The sequence below is a fragment of the Equus przewalskii genome, chromosome 1 (assembly GCF_037783145.1).
Source record: "Equus przewalskii isolate Varuska chromosome 1, EquPr2, whole genome shotgun sequence".
NCBI classification, from domain to species: domain Eukaryota; kingdom Metazoa; phylum Chordata; class Mammalia; order Perissodactyla; family Equidae; genus Equus; species Equus przewalskii.
In genome coordinates, this window is record NC_091831.1 from 57,994,570 (window position 1) to 58,018,139 (window position 23,570).

Genomic DNA, 23,570 nt, shown 5'->3' on the forward strand with positions numbered 1-23,570 from the left:
CCTAGATGTGACCAGGGATGACATTCAACGTGATTGACAACAGGGACTTTGGGGACACTGACCCATCAGTCCAGATGCCCCCAGAAGCCTGCCCGGTGTGCACCAGCTGAACCTCCACTCTACTTGTAACCAAAACAAGTACTCTGAAGCATGTTGGGAACATAGTTGGAGCCAAAAAATTTTAGCTATTCCTTTCCTTGTTATTATTTTCATTATTAATCACCCTGCCCGGGGCTGTGGAAAGCAAGTCGCTCTTCTATTTCACTGCCTTCTCTTCCAGATTTTCTAAGCTCTTATTTTCAGGCAGTTTGCTGCTCAAGAATCTTCGAGGGCCCCCTTTGTCTACAGGAAATGCTCCACCCCGTCTGCCGGTCACAGCTCTCTGTGGCTGGCTCCAAGCTCTCTTCCCAGGTGGGTTTCCCTCTCTGCTCCAGGGAGGCCCTTCTCCATCAGGCTGCATCCTTGCTGTGCCCTCTGTTTTTGCTCTGCTTCCCTGAAGCCTGATCATGAAATCAACCTCTGGATGTCAGGAGCTGTGGCTTTGCTTCTAAGTCAGCACTTCTGAGATGTTACTGTGCCCGTGAATCCCCTGGGGCCTTGTAAAAAGGCAGATCTGGATTCACGAGGACATTAGGACTTAGGATGGGGTGGGCCCCAGACTCTGCCAGTGATGCAGATGCTGCTGGCCCTTGACCACACCGGGAGCAGCAAGGGCCAGGGCCTCTGTCAGACCTTCTAGCCCCTTGATTCTCAACCTGGGAACTCATAACAAAATACTATGCCTCAGCCACACGCCAGAGTCTCTTTTGATTGGCTGGGGGTGGGACAAGGCACTAATATTTTTAAGAAGCTCTTCAGGTGCTTCTGGTGGGCAGCCATGGCTGAGAGCCACTAGGCTAAAACCCTGGTCAAGGATGCTTGGATTAGAACTCTTGGAGGGCAGGGACCTGATTCCAGAGGCCAGGGGAAGGCTAGGAAGGCCAAAGAACCGTAGCACTTTGTGGTGGGTGCCCACTAACTGTCAGGGCTCTTTGAGGCATCAAGGGAGGGCAGCCACACTTGAAGGCTCCAGCCCAAAGGCATCTCTGAACCCACTGACACCATTGATGCCAAGGCACAGACAGAGCACAAGTCAGGAAGGACTTGGCTGCTGGGAGGGGAGCCCAAGGAGCCATCTTGCCAGGAACCCCCTCCTGCTGCCCAGCAGCCAAGCTGGGTCAGTGTGTGCCAAGGACTCTGGCCCTGGCACCCAGGAAACAGGCCACCATGCCGAGTTAGAAGGCACGGGGCGCCCTCTGCTGGGAGGTTTGAGCTACTTCTCCCCAGGGACTCCCGGAGTGGAGGAGCCTGGAGGTTCAGAGGATGGGGTGGGACCAGTAACCCCTGGAAATGGGGGAGGATCAGGGGAGGGGAGCGCAGGCTGATTCTCAGTCTCCAGATTTCAAGGTGGGAAGTGTTTGCTCACACAGTCAAATCACACTGAGGACCTTCCCACCTCCTCATCTTTGCCTTATCATCATCATCGTCGTCTCACGTTTAGAGGCAACAGGACTGAAAACAAGACTTTTGCTATGTTCCACCAAGAGGTGCTCAGCCCTGAGCGCGGACAGTTCCTTGTCTGGACTCCTCTGTGATTTATACCACGTGGGAGTCAGTGTGGGGTCAGTATCAGGATCAGCAGTGATGGGAGTTAGAATTCAGTCTGGGGCGAGGGCCAGGGGTCAGCCTGTGGCTAGGGTCTGGGGTCATTCTCACAGAGTCGGGAGTCAGCCTGTGTCCAGAGTCAAGGCTCAGTAGCCGAGGACGCACCGGCGGTCAGGCCCATCTCATTACAGGCTATGCCACGTGTCTGCCTGTGATGGAGGAGGCCTGAGTTTGGGAGACCCAGGCAGGAGAGAAAGACGGTGAAAGTGGAGCCTGCTCCGGTTTCTCCAGCTCCCCCAGGATGGCTGCTCCAAGTCTTTGTCATATGTAGGGTCCAAGAGTCCAGGCATCAGTGCACAGCGCATCAGAGGGCAGCCCCCAGGCATGACCCACGATGAGTCCAACTCCTTAGCTCTATCTCAGTGTTCAATGCCTCCTTGTAATCTCTACTGGCTTTGTTGTAAACACGTGTTGTTGGTCCAAAAAGAGACCAGGTAAGGGTGGGAAATACTGAAGGGAACGGGTCTGCCCAGCATTATTTTGTGTGGAGAACCAGCATATTAACACGTGTGGTCATCGAAACTGCTGTAGACCAAGAATGTGGAGGGTGGCATCTGAGGGTGGGCCTCACAGGTCTCTGGAGGTCCATCGTGGGTGGGACCCCTGCATATGGGACTTTCTGTGATTTTCATCATATTCTCAGAAAGCCACAACCAAAACTCAGTTAAGAATCCTTGCCTGGGCCCATCCTCAGATTTTTTAAAGAAAACTTTTGTCTTTTACAGCTTTATTTAAATATAACTGGCAGACAATAAACTACACATTATATATGGATAGTGTCCAATTTGATAAATTTTGACATACCCTTACACTGTGAAATGATCACCACAATCAAGATGATGAACATATCCATCACCCCCCAAATTGATCTGCTCTCTGTCATTTTAGATTAGTTTGCATTTTCTAGAATTTGTATTAATGGAACCATCCATTGTGTACTTTTTTGAGGGGTCCAATTTCTTTCACTCAACTTAATTATTTTGATGTCCGTCCATGCTGTTGTGTGTACCAATAGTTCGTTACTTTTTATTGCTGAGTAGTATTCCATTGTGTAGATATACCACAATTTGTATATCCATTTACCTGTTGATGGGCATTTGAGTTGCTTCCAGTTTTTGGCTGTTACAGATAAAGCCGCCATGAACATTTGTGAATACATATTTGCGTGGACATATGCTTTCATTTCTCTTGGGTAAATACCTGAGTAAAAAGAAACTGCCAAACTGTTTTCCATAATGCTTGCACCATTGTGCCTTCCCACCAGCAGTGTATGAGCATTTCAGTTGCTCCACATCCTGGGTGACACTTGGTATGGTTAGTCTTCTAGAGCCATTTTTAGCCATTCTAGCATGTGAGTAGTGGTATCTCAGTGTGCTCTTAATGTACATTTCTCTAATGGCTACTGATGTTGGACAGTTTTTCATGTGCTTATTTGTCATCCAAATCTTTGGTGAAGTGTCTGTTCAAATTTTTTGCCCATTTAAAAAAATTGGGCTGTTTATTGTCTTGTTACTGAGTTCTAAGAGTTCTTCATGAAGTCTAGATAGAAGACCTATGTTGGATAAATGTATTGCAAATAGTTTTCCCAACGTGTGACCTATCTTTTCATTTTATAGCCATATCTTTTGAAAAGCAAACTTTTAAAATTTTGATGAAGTCTAATTTATTTATTTTTTTCTTTTATAGATGGTTCTTTTTACATCCTATTTATAAAATCTTTGACAAAGTCAAAGTCAGTAAGTTTCTCCTATGTTTTCTTCCAGAAGTTTTATAAGTTTAGCTCTTACAGTTAGGTTTATGATCCTTTGAGTTAATTTTTGTATATTGTGCAGGGTATGAATCCAAGTTGTTCTTTTTCTTCTCCTCCTCGCCCTCCTTCTTTGTATATCGCTGTCTAATTGTTTCAGCACTATGTGTTGAAAAGATTATCCTTTACCCATTTCCTGGCACGTCTGTCAAAAATCAGTTGGTCATATATATGTGGATCTAGTTTTGGACTACTACTTTCATTGATCTTTACACCAATACCATACTGCTTTGATTATTATAGCTTTATAATAAGTCCTAAAATCAGATAGAGTCTTTCAATTTTATTCTCTTTCAAAGTTATTTTGACTGTTCTAGGTTCTTTGTATTTCCATAAAATTTTGGAATCAGTTTGTCAGTTTCTACCAAAAAGCCTTCTGTGATTTTGATTGGGATTCCACTGAATCTATAGATCAATTTAGCATAAAATCTACATCTTTACAATATTGAATCTTCTAATCTATGAACATAGTATATCTCTCCATTTATTTAGTTCTTTTGGTTAATTTCTCTCGGCAATGCTTTGTAGTTTTCAATGTACACGTCTTACCCATCTTTTGTCAGATTTATCCCTAAATATTTCATACTTTTTTATGGTATTGTAAATGGCAGTGTTTTAAATTTCAGTTTGTGATTACTCATTGCTAGTATATAGAAATACAATTGACATTTGTATATTGATCTTGAATTCTACAACCTTCTAACTCACTTATTAATTCTAGTAGCTTTTTTGTGGGTTCTATAGGATTTTCTATGTAGGAGATCATGTTATCTGCAAATAAAGACAGTTTTGCTTCTTCTTTTTCAATCTAGATGCTTTTTGTTTATTTTTCTTGCCTTATTGCACTGGCTTCAACCCCAGTACAAGGTACAATAGGGCTGGAAAGAGTAGACAGCCTTGCCTTGTTTCCAGTTGTACGCAGCAGTGCGGTCTTCTGTCTTTCACTCATCCGGGGCTTTATTTGCTTGGTAAGTTCTGGGCAGGCACAAAGGAGTGGCCCTTCAGGACCGGCTGGAGGACCCTGGAGTCAGCCTCAGGCCGTGTGCTTTCTTTCTTGTTTGGTCCCTGCCTCGTGGAGACTGTGAGTGCCTTGAGGGCAGAGAGGGCGTGTTTGACTCCTGTTCCCCATGCTGTGCCTCGCATGGTGGTCAGCTTGACAAATTCTAACTGCCAACCAGGTCATCAAATCATGCAGAAAGGGCCTGTATGTGACCCTCTCTGTCCCATCCCCTTTGCTTCCCTCCCTCCCTTCTCCCCATCTCCAGAAACCTGAATGGAAGGAGACAGGAAAGAAATGGGCTCAGGTTTCCCCAGCATCAAGTTCCTTTCAGGCAGTGTCTTCATTCAAAAATAAACCTGAGGGAAGGAGGGGAGGGCAGCAGAGACGGGGGAGCTGTTAGCATAGCTCTGCTTCCAGGCTGTATTTTTAGGGCTGGCATCTAGGCTTGGCCTGGGGACAAGTGGCCGGAAAATGCAAGGCATTTCCTCTTCCTGTCAGCCGAGACACTGTGTGTGCGAGTGTGCGTGTGAGGCACTGCCACCTTCCCGCTTAGCACCTCCAGAATAGCAAACAAAATGCTTCCTCCGCAGGCTGCTTCCCCCCTGGCCCCGCTGACCACCAGTCCTCCCAGCCCGGTCTCATCTGGGAAGACTCTCCAGGTTCCTCCCCAGAATACTGCACATACTACCTGCTGAAGGGAGAGGAACACCTTGCTGCCTTGGGGTGGACTCTGCGTTCTCTGAGGTCCTGGGTGGGACATTTTAGGAGGACTCAGAGATGACATAACAGACATTTCTTTATTCATTGACTCATTACTAGCTGTGTGCTGTGTGTGAGTTACTTAAGGGCTCTGTGCCTCAGTTTCCCCATCTGTAAAATGGAGATAATAACAGACTCAGTTGCATAAGGGTGTTGAGAGGATTCAGTGAGTTAATACAAGTGAAGTGGTTCAAACAGCGCCCGGCAGGCAGTAAGGGCTCAGTGAAGGGTTGCTGTTATCACTTGAATGTCTCCTGCATGCAGCCTGGAGCTTGGGCAGCGGGCAGGGCTGCCGTGGTGGACTAGACAGACATGCTCTCTAACCTTTTGTAGCTTATTCAGTTGGAGACCTGGTTGCTGCGCTAGAGAATTTTTAATTTTCAACCACAGCTCTGGCCCAAGGCCCTCCTTTCTCTCCATGGAGTGAAAGGTCTTTACCCATCACAAGGTGATGAAATCTATAATCAGAGACACGATGATATCGATGTTATTGGCACTTTGTGGAACTCTGGTTGGCTTTGTTCCTTCTTTCTCTGTAAAGTTATTTCACTTCTCAGGGTCTCATTTTCCCCAATTGTAAAACGAGAGGGAGAGCGGTTAGAGTGGAAGGCTGCCCTGGCTGGGATGATGGGAAAACCAGGCTCACTAGGGTGGGCTGGCGAAGAAGAAGAGTAGAATCGTCTCCACTCTCTCCAAGAACAGTGGGTGGGAGCACAGCTGCTGGAGCCGGATGGCCATGGGTTCAAACCCAGCCTCAGCATCTTACTGGCTGGGTGACTTGGGGAAGGTTCTAGACCTCTCTGTGTCTCAGTTACCTCCTTTGTTATAAGAAGCAAGAAGTAATAGTATCTACCTCAGAGGGTGCTGCGAGGCTCTAGTGAGTTTGTACACACAGGGCTCAGAGCAGCGTTCGGTATGCAAGAGCACGCCTGTTGGCCCTCATCTCCTTTCTCAAGAGGATTATCTATCCACTGGCCAGTTCTCTTCCGTGTGTCAGGAGCCTCTTTTCCAACTTTGCAAATATAGTCATGGTTCACTCATAAGAGGCTTGATCTGGAAGAGACAGAGTTATCCACAGGTCAGGAGGAGTGTCTGAGTGTGTGTTTTTAGTATTTGGGAGGGGAACGGGGTGGCATACCTGTGGCAGCGTTTCCCTAGCTGTGTGCACCAATGTTTTTAGCCTGAATATGTGGATATCTACATTTGCATCTATGACTACGAGAAAGTTCCTTACTGTGTTCTATTAGTGAAGACTTTCATCCACCCATCCATCCATCCACACATCCACCCATCTACGCAGTCACCCAGCCACCCACCCATCCACCCAGGCCCCCACCCACCCATCCATCTATCCATCCATCCATCCACCCACCCATCCATCCACCCATCCATCTACCCACTCACCCAACCATCCACCCACCCATCCATCTATTCATCTATCCAATATTCTCTAGCACTCATTTTTGCTAGGTGTTATGCTGATTTTGCAAAGGTAAATACCTTAGCCTGGATTCCCCAGAAAACAGAGTCTCCAGCAAAGCTTACGTACTAATGCTTTATTGTGGGGTATAATCCGAGGAAGCAAGAGTGAGGGGAAGGGAAATAAGGCAATGAGGAAGGAGAGCAAAACCAAGGTAGTGTGTTACTGAGCTAGCCTCAGCTTCTCAGAAAGCACAGCTGGCTGCTCCATCACGTGGAACATCCCTGGAGAGGCCCTATGGAACCAGTGTCTCAGAACAAGCCACTGACGGGGCAGAAAGAACAAATGATGTTTTTGCTGGTTCCTCCCCATCCGCCATGTAACTGACTGCTGTGTAATTCTGGACTGTATTTCCCAGCCCCTCCTGGCAGCTGCCAGGGAAGCCAGAGCTTGGTGGATCCGGTGGGGTTGGACCCAGGCATGGTGGCTGCCACAGTTTCCACTGCAGCCAGCATGACACAGGCTATGCTGTCACTCCCTTGCCCCTGTGGGAGTCTGAGCCGATGAGTGCCAAGAAGGAAACAAAGCAAAGAGAGCCGAGATTCACTGGGAATGGCCACTTCAGGCAGGCACTCTGAGAAGGGTTCTTTGGGCAATAGTATTTGAGTTGAAGCCTGAAGGAGTAGATGGAGACAGCCCTGGGGAAAGCTGGGAGAAGAGCAGTCACAGAGGAGGAAAGGGCAATGCAGAGGCCCCTGGGTATCTTGTGGTGGAGGCATCGAGAGTGAGCCTGTGGCCAGGGCCAAGGGGTTGCGGAGATGAGGCCGGAGAGCTCCAGGGCTCAGCACCTGCTGGCTTTCCAGGAGGATGAGGAGTTGGAATTTTATCCTAAGAGCCATTAGAGGGTTTGAGGCAGGAGTGACCTTAGTCGAGGTGCAGTTTTCAAGGTCAGTGTGGTCGCTGGGTGCAGAACAGAGCGCAGCAGTTGAGTGCAGTGTCGGAGAGGCTCTCAGGAGGCGATGCAGGGTCCAGATCCAGCTCTGCCACAATGGCCTGTGGGGACCCCAGGCCCATCCCCTGAACCTCCTGCCTCCACTCAGGCAAGAGGCCTTGGGGACCTTGTTTGTAGGGCTCAGGAGGGAGGGCCTCCATCTGAGATGGGCATGAGGGCAGGACTCGAAGCAACTGCTTCTGTCCGTGTCTGTGCGGAGGGCAGGACAGAAGGTGTTCAGTGACAGCACAGCAAGAACAAACCACAACCTCACCACCCACTGCCCCTAAGATGCACAGAAGTGGGCCTTTCAGCTTCTTTATCCATTAGTCTGCAGAGGCGGGGACCCGGCCATTCTGGTTTGAGGGCTTCGGGTGGGAGTTCGCCCAATGGCGCCCTCACCCCCCAGCTTTCCGTGGAGTTTGGAGTTAATCATCTTTGAGTTAAGAATTGTCTTCTATGGGACTTTCTTTTTCTTTTCTTAAAAAAACTTGTTTTTAACAGTGGTAAAACATATATAGCATAAAATCGACCTCTGTAGCCATTTTTAGGTATACAGTTCCATGGTGCACAACACATAAGTATATTCACATTGTTGTACAACCATCACCACCATCCGTCTCCAGAGCTTTTCCTCACCTCACACTGACACTCTGTGCCCATGAGACAGTAACTCCTGTTCTCCCCTCCCCCAGCCCCTAGCACCCGCCCTTCTACTTTCTGTCTCTGAATCTGACTGCTCTAGGTGCCTCCTATAAGTGGAATCATACAGTATTTGTCCTTTTCATGACCGGCTTGTTTCATTTAGAATAACATCCTCACGCCTCATTCATGTTGTAGCATGTGTCAGAATTTCCTTCCTTTTAAAGGCTGAGTACCATTCACCGTATGTACATACCACCTTATGTTCACCTGTTCATCCATTGATAGACACTTGGGTTGCTTCCACCTTTTGGCCGTTGTGATTAATGGTGCTATGAACATAGGTGTACAGATGTCTATTTGAGTCCTTGCTTTTAATTCTTGGGGTATATACCCAGAAGTAGAATAGGTGGATCATATGGTAATTCCATTTTTAATTTTTTGAAGAACTGCCATGCTGTTTTCCACAGCGGCTGTACCAGTTTACATCCTGTGGGTCTGTCTTTCAACAAGAGGTGGTGGTGTGATATCAGAGGTCCCCAGATGAAGGGCTGACCACAGGCACCTCATTTCCTTCCTTCCTCTTTCCAGTGGCTTAGGGCTGTCACGATGCTTCCGTTCCCCACTGCCGCCCTGACTGAGTGCGGGTCGCATGCCCCTTTTACCGAAGAGGACACCGAGCCTCCGATTCTGCGGCGGGCAGCTGCTGTTCCTGCTGTGGGCTGCAAGGGCAACCCAGAATTCCGCCTCCTCTGGATATGGTGACTAACTCAGCAGGAGTTTCATGACCCAAACCTGACCAACCAAAGCCTGTGAGCATCTTCTGGAAATTTGCTAAGTGTTTGGGGATGTGGACATTGCTTTCAACTGGGGTTGCTAAGCAGAGAGGACGCGAGCTTTCAGCTGCTGGTGGCCATTTCTGCCACCTCTTAGTGCCGTCAGGTTGATTCTGACTCCTAGTGACCCTGTGCACAGCAGAGCGGAACCCTGCCCGGTCTTTTTGCGCCGTCCCCTCACCTTGCGGCATTATATCAGACAATGCTTTGCTGCTATTCATAGGATTTTCATGGCCAATGTTTTTCAGAAGTGGGTGTCCAGGTCCTTCTTCTTAGTCTGTCTGGTCTGGAAGCTCTGCTGAAACCTGTCCACCATGGGTGACCCTGCTGGTATTTGAAATACTGGTGACATAGCTTTCAGCAGCATAACAACCCACAGACACCACAATATGGCAACCGACAGACAGGTGGTATGGTTCCATGACTGGGAAATGAACCCAGGCAATGGAGGTGAGAGCACCGAATCTTAATGACGAGACCACCATGGCTGGCACTACCTCTTAGGATGACGGTAGTAAAGCACAAAATCAACTGGAAAAGACAGAGCCAGGAGGTGGAAAGAGATCGACTCCAAACAATATCATTTGAGCACCTGGATCTAACCGTACCTGAAGCTATTAGATCTACTCCTAGACTTCTCAATTTCAGGAACCAACAAGTCTTTTTTTAGCTTAAGCAATTGAATTGAAGTTCTCTCCTTTGCACCTGAAGGGAATTTCATCTAATTCAGAGGTTAACAAACTTGTCCAACATCACTCGGCTAGGAAATGATGGTGCTGAAAACTCAAATCCTTAAAGGAGTTCCTGGCTTAGACCTGGATCCCAGCTCAGGATCAGGACTAACCATTGTCCAACTCTCATCCAGAACTCTGGATTAGCTTGATGCAGCATCTGGGAACAGGAGCTCCAATTTGGCTGAAGAATTGCAGGAACCAGCACAGCCACAAAGCACAGTACTCATAAACTAAACCCTCGTGGGAGCTGGCAAATTACAGCCCGTGGGCCAAATGCGGCCCAACCCCTGTTTTTGTACAGCCCGCAGGCTGAGGACGCTTTTTACATTTTGAAATGGTTAAAAAAAAAAATCAAAGGAAGACTATTTTGTGACACATGGAAATTATACATATTTAAATTTCATCATCCATAAATAACGTTTTATTGGCTCACAGCCACACTCATTCGTTTCCGTGCTATCTGTGGCTGCTTTTGCACTGCAGTGGCAGAGCTAGGTAGCTGCGACAGAGACCACCTGAAATATTTACTCTCTAGCCCTTTATGGAGAAAATTTGCCGACTGCGGCCGTGCCCTCCGTAGCTTTCCACGGCTCTCTTCCCCAGCCACTCATCAGGTCCTTTCCTGCTCCCTCTTCCTCCGGCTCTGGTCCTTCAAGAAGCGGGAGGCTCCTGAGACAGGGAAGGCATGGAAAGCGCTTGGCAGGGCGCCTGGCACATTGTTTGTGCTAAGGAACGGAAAAGGTGCCATTAAGTGACCTGATTCAGCACAGGGTGGCTCTGTATCCTGTCTCCACTGCTTACTCCCTGTGTGACCTTGGGCAAGTTGCTTCACCTCTCTGGCCTTAGTGGCTTCCTGCAAAATAGGACTAATAATAGCATTTACCTCTTATCGTCCGTCCTTTGATGGTCAAATCAGTCATGACATGTAAAGTGCTCCCAGGAGTGCTTGGCACATAGGAAGAGCTCAGTAAGATCCTAATTGTTATTGTTCTTATTGCTTAATCTCCATGGGGGATGCCAGGATCTGCCTGCAACTGCACCTGGCTCCCATCCGGCCCAGGGTCCCCCTGCAAGGCCAAGGCTGTGCTGGGAGCAGAGACCAGGCCTCCTGACTCAGGGCCGTCAGGCCTTGCTGGGTTGGGCTTCACGACACCCCAGCAGGAGGCACAAGGTCTCACCAGCCAGGGGCTGGGATGGGGCCTGAAAACAGGGATCCTGGGGTTGGCCCCCTGCCTGCAAAGGTACATGTGTATGCGTGTGCGTAGCTGGGTGAGGCTGACCCATTTTGGGGGAAAAGAAAGAGCAAACGGGTCCAGCGCAGGATGAAGAGGGCAAGATAGTGGCGGTGACCTGGATCACGGAGGAGGCGCCTCGGGCCGGGACCCTCCAGTTCTCCACTCCAGCCGTCCCCTCTTTGCCAAAGTCACTCACCCTCTTAGGCTCTGAGAATGGGCTGAATGACAACACGCAGAACTGAGGGGTCCGCGGAACTTCTGCCCAGGCTGGAGGCCACCCAGCAGTATGTCTCGTTGGAGGGGGATCTCTGAGGCCCTGCTGCCTCCCCGAGGCCATGGCTCTGTCAAGGCCGCGGTGGGGGCTGAGCCGAGTGGCCAGGCCTGGCTGTGCAGCCCACTCCTCGCTGACCCGGCCCCAGCGCCCTCCCCAGCCACTCACAGCAGTGTGTTCCAGGCCAGAGCCCAGCCCTGCAGCTCCCCGTGGGGGTAAGCATCCACTCTCTCAGCTGGAGGGCAGGCAGGGGCAAGAGGCCCTTCCTGGGCCATTTCAGCACCTGTCCCTCCCCAGCATCACAAAGGTGACAAGAGAGCAGTGGGCTATAAAGAACACAGTCTTGGTGCTGAGTGGACACACACACACATATACTCTGATGACATACTTTTCAGAGATACACATGCACACACATGCTCACATGCACACTCTGATGACATGCACATCCAGGCACATGCTTTTAGACAGACACACTCATATTCCCCACTCACACCCCTTTATCATGGCACACGCAGACCCACGTGCCTCCTCTCTCACACATACACACTCTGCCAATGCCACCTGACCTGGCTGTGAGCTCTCCTCTGTGCTTGTCTGCGGCCAGAGCAGCTGACGTCAGCCTTCCGGAGTGACTGTGAGAACCAGGTCCAGAGACATCGCACACAGGCCGCCAGAAGGTCAGCAGGTTCTTATACACCATCTGGGCCGGTGGCTCCCACATTGGAGGCACACCTTAGGGGCCTTTGTTAAAAATTCCCGGGCCCCGGGCCCACCTGAGACCCAGGGAATTAGCGTCTCGGTAGTGGTGGTGGTAATGGGGGCGGGCAGCGCTGGGATCTGACGCTGGACAGACTTAGTAACCACTGACCCGGCCCAGCCCCCTCACTGTTCAAATGCAGGAAGCAAGGCTGAGAGAGGGAGAGTGGCTTGCCCAAGGTCACACAGCAATGCATAGGAGAGCCAGGACTAGCTTTGGAGGCTCCTCACTCCCAGTCCCCAGGCTTCAGGCTGGCAGAGACCCTGTGCCCTTCCCTGCTCCCACCAGCCCTGAGTGCCCCTCCTGGCAAGGAAGCCAGCTGACGCTCACATTCTACAGAGGCAGGGGGACAGAGCCAGCCCACAGCAGGCAGTGACCTGGAGCAGGGCCTGTCTCCATCCCTCTGTCCCCCATGAGGGCGCTTGGTCGGGAGGCCCGGCTCGGGGAAGGCATGGGCCAGCCTCCCTGCAACCACAGATGTTCACCACAACATGCTGAGCCCCCTGCCCCTCTCCTCGGGGAGGCCGGAAAGGGGAGTCCATACGCTGCCCAAACATCTGGACTTCACAGAGAGAGTCAAGATATGCCATCCAGATGTTTCAAAGCTGGATGCTGGGTGTCAGCAGAGCGCAGACATCTGGGTGGAGGTTGCTGCTTACGGTGGAGGGGAGAGGGCGGATTTTGTTCAGAGATTCAGGGCAGTGTTGGCACAAGGCCGGGCATGGGGTGCAGCCTAGGGACTTCAGTTCCCCACCGCACTGTGTGAAGTGGGGCACACATGGCCTCTTTGGGTTGGATTCAGATCCCAGATGGCATTAACAATAATAAAATAATAATAATAGCTACCATTTGTTGAGCACTCACTGTGTGTCAGGCGCTGTTCTGTGCTTTGCACATGTTATCTCACTTAATCCTGACAACAACCCTGTAAGCAGATACTATTACTGTTCTCATTCTTCAGGCAGCTGACACAGGGAGGTCATGTCAGTGGCCCAGGCCCCCCCAGTGAGCTAGTGGCAGTGCTGGGCTCACACAGAAGCCAGTGCAGGTCACCAGTGCATGCTGTGCCTCATCCCATGAGCACCCCCAGTGGTTTCCAGGGGCCAGTCCCAGCGGGCCCTGCGTTCCCCCAACATCATGTGCACATGAGGGAATTTTCATAGAGAGGCCGGGAGTCTGGGAGGTGCCCCTTTTCCCTGTGGTCAGAACTTGGGGAGGGGGAGGTAGTCAGAGGCCAAGCCAGGCCCTCCTCCCAGGCTGGAGTGGGAGCGCCGCCAGGAGTCCCAGGGCTTTCAACTCAGAGGCTGCTTCCCGCAGGAAAAGTGAGCTCCCACGGTAGAGTCCAGCTGCAGCCAGGCCTATCTATTCTTCTGCCCCTAAGCCTTTAAGTCATCTGTTTATACAGGGAGGGAAGGCGCTGGGCTCTGAATCCCTGCTCCGTGGCCTCCTCCTCCACAAGCTAGGCCTTCAGGCTGAGCCAGGGAGCCCTGAGAGCCAGTGGGAGGGGGGGCTCTGGAGCCAGAACCACAGGATCGCTAGGGACACCGCACCCATGATTCCTGCTAGCTGCACCCCTATGCCTCCCCCCGCCCCCGCCATGGTGTTTCCTTACAGGCATCCAGCTCTGAGCGCTCCCTTTTCCTCATCCCGACATCCTGACAGGTTCTCACGAGCAGCTGGATATCAGCCATGTGCACCCTGGTGAGGATGCTCATCAGCCAGAGTCCTGAGAGCACAAAAGAGATCATCAGGGGAAGGTGAGCTGGGGGTGACGCCCAGGAACGGGAGTGAGGACCTTCCTGGGCTCCGTGGTCCCCGGAGAGGGAGGCTCTGTCTCTACAGGCTGCGCTGGCTCATTCATTCCATAAACGTGTCTTGAGAACACTGGGACGGCCAGGGTGCGCACAAAAGACAAGAAGATGAGGTTTCTGGCCTCCAGGAGCAGGGGAGCTGGAAGCAGGGGGAGTCACCCATGGACGTCCTCGCACAGGTGTCTGCCCCAGATGTCATAGAAACCCCCGGGAGCCAGAATTGCCATTTGAAGCGGCTCTGGAAGGAAGCGTGGTTTCCCTAGGTGGAGAACGGGCGCTTCGGTGTATGCAAAGGTGAGGAGGCCCCGAAACTCCTGGCAAATGTGAGGCGGAGCAGAAGGAGCATTCAGGGCACCGACTGGGAGGGCAAGGCCAGAAAGCTGGGCTGGGGCTAGATCAGAGGGGGCCTTGAGTGTCCCCAAAGAGTTATAGGCAGTGGGGAGTCATCGAAGGTTTGGAACAAAGGAGTGAAGGACCATAGGGCGGATTACGAATGAAACCCAGAGGGGCCAGATGCGAGGCGGGAAGACCCCCATGAGGCCTGCAAGCGACACAAGGTAAGCCAGACCCAGGGCAGGGGCAGAGGTGTGGGGAGGTGAGCAGACTAGAGACACATCCTTGGGCCATATTTATCTCATTCCAGAAGGGACTGACGGAAGGAGTGTGGGTGGAGGCCTGGGAGGCGAGCTTCAGGGTCCTCCTTTCTCAGGAACAGGCACAGGGGGGATGGCTCAGAGGAGGGAGAGCAGAAGGGCGCAGGCAGGGGTGGCCTCGCAGGCCAGGAGGGGAGGCACTCAGCTTTGGCCCCGAGTTGGGGGCTGGATTTATGAGTAGACACGGGGTGGGGAGGGCGTTCCAGGGAGAAACTGGCTGAACAAAGGCTCAGAGGTGATGGCCACAGAGAATCTACATTCTCTGTTCTTCTTGAGACCCTCCACCAGCATCATCTTCCGGCCTGGGCTGGTGGGCATGGAGGACGGGATGTTGGACTTAAAATGGGGCATCTGGGTTGGAGCCCTCACTCTGCCACTGCCTGACCTTTGAGCCCATGACTTCATTCCCCTGGCTCCTGGGACCTGCTCTCCCTGGTCCTCTTCTTTCTTGCTCTCCTTTGCCACTTCCTCCCCATCTCTCCAGTCTGACATTGGAGCCCAGGGTTCATCCTGGGCCTGTCTCTCCACCACACTCATCCTTCAGTGACACCTAGGAGAAGAGAGCAGAGTGTTGCAGGCAGGAGGGGCAGCACGGACAAAGGTCCTGAGGGGGGCAGAAGATTGGCAAGCTGGAGATACTAAGCAAAGACAGTGTAGCTGGGGTGTAGTTAGGGAGGACAGGGATCTCCAGGGCCTTGTAACGAACCATTTCCAGAACATGCAGCCTCTCAGTCAGGGGAATGTCAAGAAAAAGGGGCTCTCTTTCCAGAGAGAGAAACTGAGGCACAAGAAGGGTAGAGAGAAGTTCTGTCTCTCCTCGTGCCTGGGGTTCCTCCCTCCTCTGTTTCTCAGAGACGGGGAGTGACATCAGAAGCAATGGAGGAGCAGGAGGCCTGGTCTGCCCAGACTCTCCCCTAACTCGCCGTGGGACCCTGCACACTGCCACCCCACCTCAGCTTCCTGTGGGGAAGAAGGTTCTGGGTTATCCCAAGCTGAGTGAGGCCGGGCTGAGTCCCTGCTCAGATGGGTTGACACCTCCGTGTCACCTCTCAGGCTGCTGTCCTGGACCCTGGGACAGCCGCACCCCAACAGGGTCCAGGCTCTGTCCTCCAAAGCATCCTGGGCAGTGGGGGTCTCATCTGGTCTGGAAGGAAGGGGACAGGATGTCCAGGTACTCTGCCCTGGGGACTGTGGGCTGGTTTCCAGGGACACCAGCTGTTCCCTCAAGTGACCGGGTCACCAGTCAGACCCCAGCTCAGGGAGCACTGGTGTGGGAGTCGGGAGGCCTAGCTCTTCAATAATCTCCTGGGTGACCTGGGGAAGCCTCACCCCTCTCTGGGCCAAAGGTGCCCAGAGGGGCCCACTGTCCCCAATAGGGCTCCATCCACAGAGCTCAGCCTGCCTGCCATAGCCGCCGATCAGCCAGGACCAGCTGAATCACTGCCTCCTGTGTCTGGCTCTGCCATCGAGCAGGTCTGAGCCCTCACATGCCCTCCTTGGGGCTGTCTTGCCCCTCACCTCACCTCCATTTGCCTTTTCTGGAAAGCCAAGGCAAGCTTCCTCGAGTGAGAAACTGACGGTGAGCTCCCTGAGGGCAGGACTGGGGAGGTGCAGTTCACTGCTTTCACTCTGGCCTGCTCAGGAAGTCCAAAGCCTGCGGAGTGTTCCTGCTCTGTGAAGTCCCGCAGGGCAGACCCATCGCAGAGGAGCTGGCTGGCCAACGACCCTCCTCCTGGGGCCCCTGAGGAGCAGAGCAGGAGCACACCCCCTGAGATGCCCCAGGAGCAGGAGGAGCCACAAGGAGATGGGCCAACATCAGCCTTTGAACCCACGGTATTAGGCTTCCGGGCCTGGATTTTGTCTAAATCACTGGGTGACCTTAGACAAGTCACTTAACCTCTCTGGGCCTGAGTCTGATCCTGTGAAAAGTGCAAGAAAAATTCTTGTTTTCCTTCTTCTTCACCCTCCCACTTTGAAGGGAAGGAGAAATGACAGCAGTTACAGTCAACTCTGCTATGCAAACGTTGGGGGCTACAAACGGTGAGCAGACAGAGAAATCCAAAGCCCATTGACCTGCCTTTGAGACCAAACACACACACTCACACACACACACACATATACACACGTGCAGCAGTTTGCCTTCTCCTTAAGGCCCCAATTTTGCAGAATTGGCAGTTAGACTTTTTTTTTGAGGAAGATTAGCCCTGAGCTAACATCTGCTGCCAATCCTCCTCTTTTTGCTGAGGAAGACTGGCCCTGAGATAACGTCCGTGCCCATCTTCCTCTACTTTATATGTGAGATGCCTGCCACAGCATGGCTTGCCAAGCGGGGCCATGTCCACACCCATGATCCGAAACGGTGAACCCCAGGCCACCAAAGCGGAACGTGCGCACTTAACTGCTGCGCCACCAGGCCAGCCCCTCAGTTAGACTTTTTGATGCCTGAAACCCCCGATGAGACCCAGGTTGCTGGCTCCTTGTGCTGAGTCATGGAGCTGGGCACACCTGTGCCGAGGCAGTGGGCACTTGTGTTAATCGTGGAGGTGGCTGAGTGTGTGACAATAATGGAGGGAATACACATTGTGGTTCTGTGGCTCCAGTAATCAGGTCATTTTTACGTCCTAATTTAAGTTTTTTCAGACCTTACCAATATCTCCTCCCAGCCTACCCCTCCCGGTGAAAGCAGCTCAGTCATAACTTTAGAGCTAAGAGCAAGAAGGCACAGAGAGGCGAACTCACTTGTCCAGGGTCTCGTAGTTGGTTACAGGGACAGGAAAAGGCTCCCCCTGACTCGACTTCCCCTGCCAACACACACACCCCTGTTCCCCAAGCCCTTGAGAAGCCCTGGAAGTCAGCTCATTAGGACCCAAGATCTGTCCTGTGTCTGAGACCCAGCTGGGGACAGAAAAGGGGCCAAGGCCAAAAGCAGGAAGTGGCTGGAAGCAGAGTGGGACTCCAGAGTGAGCAACCGGCTCCGAGCTGGGGTGACCACACACTGGACAGTTCCTGGGGGGCAAGCCAGTGGAGCAGCCACGGCCTGAGAGGCAGCCTGGGACCCGGCCCTTGGGGAGGCCAGCACGCTCTGGGCTTCCTCTCCGGCACCAGCTCCTTCCACAGGAGCTACTCTTGGCGGGACAGCTGACGTCCGGGCCTTTGCAGGGTGAGAGGGCCCAGCAACGAGGCCGTTCACTGCCCTCTCCTCTCCTGCTGCGGTCAGTGCATGGCAGCCTGCGGCCTCCACGCCCGTCCTCTGGCATGCCCGGGGCAGGGGCCGCAGGAGCCTTCTGTCTTCCTCGGCCTCCCCTGAACCAGGAAGGGCCTCTCCATCAAGCACCATTCATTCCCTCCCCATCCCCTCCCCCAAGGCTCCTTGATTTGGAGTGGATCCCGGGAACGAGGGCTCACTCCTGATGTAGAAGAGGGCCAGGTGAAATACCCTCTGTCTGGAATATCTAAATTAATGAATGCACCTTTATTGCTTTCAGAGATCTGCAGGGGCATGAACCCAGCTGCCCATGGCTGTCCCTGGGCCTCCCCTTTAGTGAGAAGATGAGAGACTGCAGACAACAGTAGGTATTACATTACAATACAAGACATCATATTAGCCCAATTTCATGATTGAGGAAAATGAGCAACAGAGAAGTCAAGTGCCTTGATGAGGTCACACAGCCAGGAAGTAGCAGAGGTGGGGTTTGGATACCAGCAGGCTAGCTGCACGGCCCCTGCTTTGAAGCACTTATGAAAACTGCCTCTGGACTCTTGGGTGTTCAATGGTCCCTCTGTCACCCAGTTTAGTCCTAATTTGGCTCCACAGAGTCTTCCTCCCTGGACGGTACAAAGGCCCATGCCGGCCGAGAGTCACATCTAGGTCTTTTTGTAAGGGATCTACGCCAGCAGATCTTTCTAGGCCCTTGTTAGTTTCCCCTGAGGCTTCCCCCTGCTCCTCACCCTCCCTGCCCAGGCCCCCAGCCCTGCCGCTCCTTTGTGGGGATCATGGCACCCGTGGCCAGCTCAGCTCTGGGGAACCGTGATTCCACTCACCCTGCGGAAAGCCACCCACTGCGTCCTGCCCGCACGCCACGTCCTCCCCAAACAGCTGAGCCTGTGCAATGTGAGAGGGGAGACGCTTGCCAGAGGTTTCCGGAAAGCATCCAGAGGTCACTCTGGGCTGGCTCAAGTGGATCGGGCCCTGACCACTGCTCTGAATAGGCACTGTCCCACCCTGGGGCCACTCCCTCAGCACCAGAGCAGGCTAATTGATGGGTGGGGAGGTGTGGAGGGCTGGAAGCTGGTTTGCAGCTGAAGGAGGCAAGAGGGGAGCCAGGCATTTGACTCAGCAGCTGACAAATATGAGATGCCAAGAGAAGGTGGAGGGGAGCATCCAGATCTTCAGCCCCAAACTGCCTGCCCAGGCCCAGACCCCATCTACACACCCAACCCAATCTCTACAGCCGGCCTACCCACCCCCCTCCCTAACCAGCAAGCCCCTTACCTCCCATGCCACCATCGACCCTCTCAGCCAATACCCAACCCACCCAGCGCTCAGAACACACACTCCCCACCCCCACCTGCTCTCACAATACTCACCCTGCTCAGCTACAGCCTGGGGTGTGTGCTTCCCATCTGGCTACCCAAGTGAACACCCTACTTAGGGCATCTCTGGCCCACACCCACTCAGCCTTCACCAGGCCTATCTCTCTCTGATGCCCAGCCTACCAACCCAACTGCTGGCCAGCCCACTCGGCACCCAGTCAGCTCCTCAGCACAATTCCAACCTGCCCGCGGGACCCCTAACTGCCCATCCATAACATCAACCAACCACTAGTCCACTTACGCAGCCCACCCACAGCCCCATTTCATAAATCAGAGCCACTGTGTGCAGAGCACCCTCTGGGTGCTAGTAAACGCAGATCTCCAGCTCCTCCAGCACTGTCCCCGAGTCATCTCAGAGGCCGTGTCCTGGACAGAGTATCCTCTACTCAAGGCTCGAAGGAGCAGGGCATGTGGGGCCGGCCACTTGCAAAGACTGCTCCCACGCCCCTCACGGCTCAAGTGAGGAGAGCACGAGATGGCTTTCCACACATTTCACGTCTTCGACTGCAAAATCTCCTGGGAAAGACAAGAAGTTGCAAAAACTAAGAGGCAGTTGAAGAGGTCGCCAGCAAATGAAGCTCAGGAGGCCAGACAGACGGACAGAACTCCCCGTCTCCCTCAATGCCAAAGAAAGGAAGGCTGAGTGGACTGATGCAAGGGCCCCGGGCAAGGATTAGGACACCTGGCTTCCTCTCCTGGCCCCACCAGTCATGAGGGACCTTGGGCGCCGGACTGTAGGAGTCAGGGGTTCTGGGTGTAGACCCAGCTATGACACTCACCATGTGGTCTTGAGCAAGTCACCTTGGGCTAGAGAGTCTTTGCCAGGAGCTTGGCTAGGTTCCTGGTCCTCTCTGTCCTCGGCACTCCAGTTCCAACCATGGGGCTCCTGCTTCATCTGCTGACCAAACCCCACCAAGTGCATGGCTTCCACGTCACCCCCAGTGCTGAGCAGGAGGAGAAGCAGGCAGGGAGGCCTCTCCAAGGGCTCCCGAGATGAAGACATGTCAGCAACATCCACATGGCCAGACTCCCCAGCCCAGGGAGGGCAACTAAGCGTTATTTCACACGCCAGCACCCACTGAGGGCTAGTTGCTGCTTGGAGCACAGTTCAGAGGAGGATCCTGTGCTCAGAGAGGAAGCACCAAGATCAACCAAGTGATGTCAGTAGAGGGAATAGGGAAAGGGGACACGAATGCCAGGAACTTGGAAACCCTAATGAAGGCCCATGCCAGCCTCTGGGTTTGTGTCCCTGTTGTTATCCTCAAGCCTATAGTAAAGTCTGGTTTAAACAAGCCTCTGTCAATTGTGCTACCGGAAACGAAGGCGGAATGATGAGTCTGCTCCTGGGTCAGACAGCAAATGGGAGACAGTGCCCCCCGAGGTCAGCATGACGGTGGTCAGGTGATCACCTGGAGACCTTCCCGAAAGGGTGCCTCTCAGGCGGCAAGGATGCTGTGGAGTGTGGCCCACTGTGGGCCCTTTTTCCTTTTGTAAATTTTTCTTAAATTATCCAGTTTCCCTTATGAAAATGCAAGCTCCATGAGGGCAGAGCCTGGCCTCGTGTCTGCTATCTGCAATGGAATGAAGTGCAAGCCCTGGAGGGCCTAAGTGTATTACTCATTTTTCATTCACTCCTTCCTCCTTCTCTCTCTCCCCCTCCTTCCTTCTCTCACTCCACATTCACTCCTCCATTCGCTCACCCGCCCATCCACGCGTCCATCCATCCATCCATCCACCCACTCACACCTCCCTTCAGCAAAGATTAGCAGGGCCCGTCTCACCCCGACTGCTGAGGAATCTCTGTTCATCCATCTCAACCAGGCCAGGGAGGGTCTCAAGCTAGTACAGTTTTGAAATACGACTAAAGGAAGCACCCCAACTGGGCAGGGGCCTGCCACAGACTCCCTGTGAGCCTCAGGTGAGTCACTTCCCTGTCTGGCCTCAGTTCCCTCCCCTGCACAGGGCCAGGGGGCAGTGGCATGAGAAGGGAAAGGGAGGGACCGCCAAAGTGAAGGGCAGTGAGACACTTCCTGGCCATGATAATGTGAGTCCTGCTTCCTGCTCAGACCCAAGGGAGGGGCGCAGGAAGTCAGGCCGAGGGCTGGGGAAACCTGGGCCTGCGTCTAGGAGTCTAGGAGCTGCAGGAGAGAAGTGAGCGTGTGAGTGGGGGGGGTGGGGGGGTGGGAAGGTGCCGACATGGGTGCGTGCGTGTCTGTGTGCATGTGTATACACACAGTGCAGTATCACCCAGGGACACGGCGGGGGGTAGGTTTCTACACCGAAGGCCCCTCCTTAGAAGGCAGCAGCTGCCCTGCTCTCCCCTCTCCTTCCGCCATGTCCCCCACCTTCCTCCCGCGGCCCTGAAACCTGCCTCCATTTTAGGAGGTCCCGTTAGCACAGTGGCAAGAATTTAAACTCTAGACTGTCTGAGTTTGAATCCCAGATCTACCAATTACCGGCCAATCACGTGACCTTGGGCAAGCCAGTTTCCCCAGTGGCAAAACGGGGGTGATTCTGGGAACAAGGGAGCACAGCGTGTGCAGAGCACAGCTCCAAAGCTGGCCCTTCTCTCTGAGCTGTGCTAAGCAACAGGGCCTGGCTCTGGATGGGGGAGGAAGGAAAGACCCATTTCCCAAAAATACTGACTTCAACCCTGAACCCAAGCAGCTGGTTGGAGCTGGCGGCCTCCTCCTGGGATTGTTTATGTAGCTGTCCTTGTAAACACAAAGGATGGAAAACAAGCCCCCAAAATGTTTAAAAATAAATGAATGAATGAGAAATCATTTGTGGGCAGCACGGGCAGACAGGACCTAGGGCAGACAGGGCAGCTACCAGGCACTGCTCTGTGGATGGTTGGAGCATGACCCCAAAGCTCTCTCCAGCTGCCCCCTCTCTTGTCCCAACTCCCAGTCCTTCCCACCTTCCCAGAGAGGCCTGAATCCTGCAGCATTGTCACCTGGTCACAGCTGTGAAGAAAGCCAGGGAGCCCCACCCCCCACCAGGAATTGGCCCAGCTGTGCCCACCTCTCTGTGTGACCTTGGGCAAGTCACGTTCCCTCTCTGGGTCTCAGTTTCAGACGATCTCTAACATCTAGTAATTCCTGTCGAGCTTGGAGAGCGGTTACGAGAGCACTTTGCATAGAATAAAGAAACCCATCAAGAGATGCTCAATAACACAGCGCTGGGGGTGGGGACAGCTCCACCCCTTGGCTGCCAGGAAGGAAGGCTTCTTTAAAAAGTTCTTGAACTTTCTGTTTTAAGATTGTTTTGGCCAGATCTGGGGCTGCATGCCCCTGAAATACCTGGTTATCTGTGCAAAGAAGAGCCGGTCTGCCCCAACCCTGCCCAGGGGCAGGTGATATGTCCAGGGACCTAGGAGGATGGCCCACTCTTTCTCCAGGTTTCCTGGATGCCGAGCCCAGCGCCTGGGAGACCCCTTGTGGTTTCTGGTCTTTCTCCAGCCCAGAGCAGACCCAACATACGATCCAGGGACCCCACCCTGAAAGCATAGGGCACAGCGACCCTTTCTTCCAGCCAGAATCCCCCCCAGCCCGGGCCACCTGCAGCTTTGGCTTTCAAAGGCACATGTAGGATGGGAGAGATACACTTTGAATCATTGTCCTGAGATGGAAACACATATACACACCTTGGGGGTGTGGAGAGCAGGGGCTTTGACATGGCAGCAGAGGATGGGGAGTCAGGTCTTCGGACATGTCCCACCCCTCACTCTGGGTCTCAGCATTTTCACTGTTCCTTGTCCTCTTACATACAATACATAGTTATTGAGCATCTGCCTTGTGTCAGGCACTGTGCCAGGCACTGTAGGACATTTGTGAACAAGATTTGACCTATGTCCTAGAGGAGGGCACACTTTGGTATGGGGAGGACCACTCTTTTGCAGGGGTACTATCCCTCTCCTTTCCATCACTAATCAATCACAGCACTCCATAACACTGAGCCCAGAGATAACCTCAGGATCTCTTTGAACACAGCACTCCCGTGTTTCCAATCAGCTAGAACTGGGTGTGGACTATCCCCCGCCTTGCCTTCCTCACAGGGTAACCAGAAGAAAAACAAGACTGTAGCTGGGTGAAGAGAACACGCTCCTAAATACCCTTGGGAGAGTTAAACCGAAGAGCCAGGCGCAGCTTGTGTGCAGGGACTGTGCCCGTTGCCCAGCACCCAGCACACAGCCAGCACATGCTGCCTGTGCCAGACACGTCTGTCACATAAACAAATGCAGCCTCTCACCTCTGCACAGCCATATGGCCACCCACACAGGGAGGAAGCCAAGCTTCTTCAGGCCTCCGTTTGGAATACGTCTGCCCAGGCCTGAGGGCTCCTGGGAGGCTGCACC

General features: G+C 53.0%; 1 long non-coding RNA gene across 2 annotated transcripts; it reads left to right on the top strand.

Moving 5' to 3' along the window:
• Positions 1 to 278: 278 nt before the first annotated feature.
• LOC139082190 (uncharacterized) lies at positions 279 to 20,505 on the top strand. 2 transcript variants are annotated; one of them, XR_011537935.1, is made up of 6 exons: positions 279 to 411; positions 13,819 to 13,913; positions 14,147 to 14,261; positions 16,263 to 16,453; positions 18,106 to 18,189; positions 18,582 to 20,505. It is a non-coding gene; the product is annotated as an uncharacterized lncRNA (long non-coding RNA). The 2 variants fall into 2 exon arrangements; XR_011537936.1 differs by lacking the exons at positions 279 to 411; positions 16,263 to 16,453 and adding an exon at positions 11,963 to 12,076.
• Positions 20,506 to 23,570: the final 3,065 nt, after the last annotated feature.